This window comes from Nilaparvata lugens, chromosome X (genome assembly GCF_014356525.2).
Source record: "Nilaparvata lugens isolate BPH chromosome X, ASM1435652v1, whole genome shotgun sequence".
Lineage (NCBI taxonomy): Eukaryota > Metazoa > Arthropoda > Insecta > Hemiptera > Delphacidae > Nilaparvata > Nilaparvata lugens.
Genome location: NC_052518.1, coordinates 57,701,530 through 57,706,997, shown reverse-complemented (window position 1 = coordinate 57,706,997; position 5,468 = coordinate 57,701,530).

The window sequence follows — 5,468 nt, the reverse complement described above, 5'->3', positions numbered from 1 at the left end:
ATTGAAAAAGCAACATTGGTAAGCTTGGAAAATTTAAATACAACAGTAGAAACAATCAAAAGTATTTTTCCAGAACTAGTATATGAAAACAGAGATTTTCAGGATAGATTGAATTCAGCATTTATCAGTAATAGTGAGAAATCGAATTTTATATCAAGGAAAGAGTTTAACATTGAAAAAGCAACATTGGTAAGCTTGGAAAATTTAAATACAACAGTAGAAACAATCAAAAGTATTTTTCCAGTACTAGTATATGAAAACAGAGATTTTCAGGATAGATTGAATTCAGCATTATCAGTAATAGTGAGAAATCGAATTTTATATCAAGGAAAGAGTTTAACATTGAAAAAGCAACATTGGTAAGCTTGGAAAATTTAAATACAACAGTAGAAACAATCAAAAGTATTTTTCCAGTACTAGTATATGAAAACAGAGATTTTCAGGATAGATTGAATTCAGCATTTATCAGTAATAGTGAGAAATCGAATTTTATATCAAGGAAAGAGTTTAACATTGAAAAAGCAACATTGGTAAGCTTGGAAAATTTAAATACAACAGTAGAAACAATCAAAAGTATTTTTCCAGTACTAGTATATGAAAACAGAGATTTTCAGGATAGATTGAATTCAGCATTTATCAGTAATAGTGAGAAATCGAATTTTATATCAAGGAAAGAGTTTTATATTGAGAGAGCACAACTTGTTAGTATTGGAGATTTAAATACAATGCTACAAGTTGTGAAAGATAGCATGGGTGATATTATTTTTGATAACAATATTTTCATAGAAAAACTGAACACGGAAATAATTAAGTTCACTTATTATTTAATTAGTAAGTGTCTTACCGCATCAAAAACATTTGATTGGAAGAGTCTACAAGCAAAGGGGCTACCAGATTACCATATAATAAATGAGTTTTTTAAAATGATTAACATTTCAGAACCTGAGGTGAAATATGATGAAACACTTTTGAATAGACCGCTCCAAACTAGACTCTTGAAAAGATACGATGATTATAACAAGCAGTCAACTCTAAACAATAAAAAAGACTAGACCTTGATGCAAGCAAAAAACTGAGAACGTGTTTGACTTGACAGAGAAGAAGAAGAAGAAGAGAGTAGGGTAGGTCAGTATTGATGTGAACAAACTTGCAGTCTGTCTCAGCATCAAAACAACATTCCTCCAGAACAGGTTAGCGTAAACAGAGTTTCATTCATTGTAAAAACAAAATTTAATACATGCTCCTTCTATAGATAAGAAGTAATACTACAAACTTTTTGTTATACACTCTTTCTGAAGCAAGGAACAAAACCAATAATCTACTTACATTACATAGTCGATATTCGAGCGGCGGGCGGCGGCGGGCGGCGGCATAGGGGGTGATGGGGGGGACTTGTTTGGAAGGAGGATCTTGCAAGTGTCTACTTATTTTTTTAAAATAAGTACTTGAACAAAAATGGTGGTCTTCAGTAGGAGGAGGAGATTTGGCTAGGGGGGTCCGCGAAGTGTGGGGGATTGCTTGGAGGGGGATTCTGCAATTGGTACGCCCATAAATTTGTTTTTTTCAAATAAATACTTGAAATAAAATGGCGGTTTTAGTATCGGTGGGAGAACTGGTCCAGGCGAGGGGTTAGAAAATGGAGTTTCCCCGCGCGGAGCGCGGGGGGATTTGGGCGGGGTTTAGAGCCCCCCTGGGGGATTAGGCTCCGCCCCCTAATTAAAATACTGCTCTGTGATTGGTGCGTTCAAACAGCAATAGTATACTACTCCCGAATTTTGTTCGTACACAGTCCAAAGGAGGGCTGTGTTTAATTGAAACTATTAATATATATTAATTAGCATTTGAATAAATGCATTCTCTATTTAATTCCATCTGAAACTATTAAACACAGTCTTATGTTTATTTTGATAGGATATACTATTGTTTTTTGGATTATATGATTAATTGTTATTGTTAAAGGAAAGATTTACGATTTATTGTTTAATGAAATATCTTAATTTAATAATATAGGCCTACTTACAGCATGCTATGAATGTAGAATATTATGTAGGTGTGCATTGGTGTAATTTCAAATCATATAAGAGTGGGAGTTTCAGAAATGAAGCAAATAATGAAGAAACATTTTATCATATTATATGACTATGATAAGCAAACAGTAAAATATGCTACATAATAACAAGAGTAAAATGAACAATTTGAATTAAAAGGTTTCAAAAATCAATTACAATTCAGCTGATAATAATCTCATATTTTTTACAATAAAAGTAGGTAAATAAAATGAATTATGTGGACTCATGATGATTCAATAACACAGGATTAACGAATATGTAATGATAGCAATATTCTAGGTATTCTGATTAGATTTCAAATCATGTAAGTGTGGGAGTTTCAGAAATGATGCAAAGAAATCTATAAAGAAACATTTACATTAATTGTATTATAATTATGACCATATGATAAGCAAACAGTTAAATATGCTAAATAATTATTATAATATTGTAAATTGAACGATTATTTATTTGAAACGGAAAGGTTTCAAAAATTAATCACAATTCAGCTGATAGCAATATCATATTTTTCAAAATAAAAGTAAGGTACCGGTACCTAAAATAATTATTTCATCTCATGATGATAACACAGAATTTTAATCATTTGTATTTATTCTTCTTCGAATATGGATTAATTTGTTCTTTAACTATGTTTCTTTATTTTAGATGCTATAAAGTAGGCCTAAATTTTCAATTAGCATAGAAACTATCACCGTATACTGGGAATATATAACCAAAAATTGTTGTTTTATTTTTGGTCAAATAAACTGATCAATATGGGAAAAGTATTGGAAATTTATATAAAACAAAAGGTTCTTCAAATTAATTAATAGACTAAAAATGTTTGAGTTACCTGTGAAATGGTATTTCATTTCCTTTAACATGCCCATTCTTGCATCCAAACGCAACACAATAGCCTACATCACCATTTCTTGGTCATATTTTTATTCAATTTTACGTATTTTATGACAAATACATCACAATATTTAAGAGAAAAGGTTGTGATCTAATACTGATAGCCCTAATACTCATTCAAATCCGTTTTTCAACTTTAAAAATGAAAAATCGTACTTAAGAGCTGCAACAACCTGCTTAACACTTAACAGAACACATCAGTCATTTTGACTGATGCAAATTTTTGTGCCCTCATATTGGCCCTACTGATTAGTGTAGGTGCTTCCCACTCACAATACCTTCCTCCCACTCCCTTGCCAGCACGCTAACAGAATATTAGTTAGTTTAGCCTTGAGCTTTGCATGGTGCGTGTGTTCTGTTGTTTTGTCGGGCGGTCATATTTACCGGGTGTGTACTGGAACGTTATCCTTGTGTCAGTCAAGTTGACCGTATGTGTTCGGTAATGTAGACTGTTGTGAACTTCTATTCGTCTTATGCGTTATTATAACTGTCATCTATCACTTATTATTCATCATAATCATTTCATCGTATCCATCGTTTGTTATTCATATTTTGGTTCTTCCTTATACATATTTCTCAAATAAAATGAGCCGACCTGGGACAAGTAAATCCACAAATATGTCTTTGACAGTTGGTGATCCATCTTTTGAAGACCGAGTTCGTAGATTATTAGATGAAGATATGGACGACCCAAATGATTCTGATGAAGAAGATTCAGTTGTGGATGACTCAGATGCTGACCCCGACTATGTGATGCATGAGAGTGGTGGAGAAGATGAATCAAGTAGTTCGGAGGATGAAGAATTGCTGGATGAGGTCGTGGGTGAGTCAAATGTAGTAGTGAATGCTGTTGCTCCAGATACTCCCCTACCACAATATTTTATGGAAAGGATGAGAAAAACTGAACAGGGCCCTCCAAATGCTTGGAAAAGCACTCATCCTATCAGAAATGTTTGAACACCCGCCTGAAACATCATAAGAGGTGGATTGCCTGGGATAGCGGGGCCTGCTCAAAATTTAGGGGAAGCATCCAAGAAAACTGACTTATGGCAGCTGTTTTTTGATGAAGACATTATTTCTCAAATAGCTACTAATACTAATAAATATAAGTTGTCATCAATTCAGGAGAGAATTCAACCTGGAAAAAGTAAAGGAAATTTCAAAAACACTAACATTGAAGAGATGAATGCCTGAATTGGGCTACTACTATATTCATCTGTTTTGAAATCAAACAATGAGAATATGGAATCACTTTTCAAAAAAGATGAGTGCAGTCAACCAATCTTTCAGGCTACCATGTCCCTCAATCGCTACAAGGCTCTTGTGGCTTCTTTAAGTTCTGATGATGCTCAAACCAGGGAACAGAGAAAATAAACAGACAAAGCGGCACCCATATCAGAGATTTTCAACAAAGTCATAGGGAATAGTCAGGCTGTGTATCGACCTTCAGCATATATTACAATTGATGAAATGCTTGTTCCATTTCGAGGTCGCTGCTCTTTTAGGATGTATATGCCTAAGAAACCAGAAAAATATGGCATAAAGGTAATGTGCCTTGCCAATGCTAAGACTTCTTACCTATGCAATGCATACATTTACACAGGAAAAGGCATTGATGGAATCGGATTGACAGAAACAGAAAAAATCTCAGTATTCCTACTCAATCAGTGCTTCGTTTGTGTAAAACTATTGAGGGGAGCAATAGAAACGTTATGGCAGACAATTGGTTTTCTTCTATAGAGTGTGTGGATGAACTTACCAAAAGGAAACTTACATACGTTGGTACATTGAAGAAGGATAAATGATGCATACCTAATGAATTTCTTCCAAACAACAATCGCCCAACCGTATCTACCCTATATGGTTTCAGAAATGATACAACTCTTCTATCTTTTGTGCCTAAAAAGAACAGAGCAGTTTGTGTTTTGTCAAGCATGCATCACACAATAGAAACGAATGAAGAGAAAAGAAAACCTGAGATTATTTGTTTCTACAATGGCACTAAAGCCGGTGTTGACCTCCTTGACATGAAATGTGCCATATATTCATCAAGTAGAAAGACCAGAAGGTGGCCACTCGTTATCTTCTACAGGCTTGTGAACATTGCCAGTGTCAATTATTTCATTGTGTTCATGTGTTACACCCAAGAAACAAATGTGACTCGCTTTGCCTTCATCAAGAGCCTTGCAAAAGAGTTGATTTCCCCTCATCTTCAAAAGAGGATCACAGAAGTGGCTAATCTTCCAAGGGATTTGAAACAAGAAATGAACAAGATACTAGGAAATGAACCTGATGCTCCACAGCGGGTAGGCGTGCCTGAGGACCATCTACAGAAGAGGAAGACTTGCAAGAAGTGTCCTGCAGGAAGCGACCGCAAAACACAACATAAATGTATCAAGTACAGTCTGGCGATATGTGGACAGTGTCAGCGAACATTATGCATGGACTGTGCACCCGATTGCATCTAAGAAATATTCATGAATATTCAAGTAAAAGTTTTTTGTT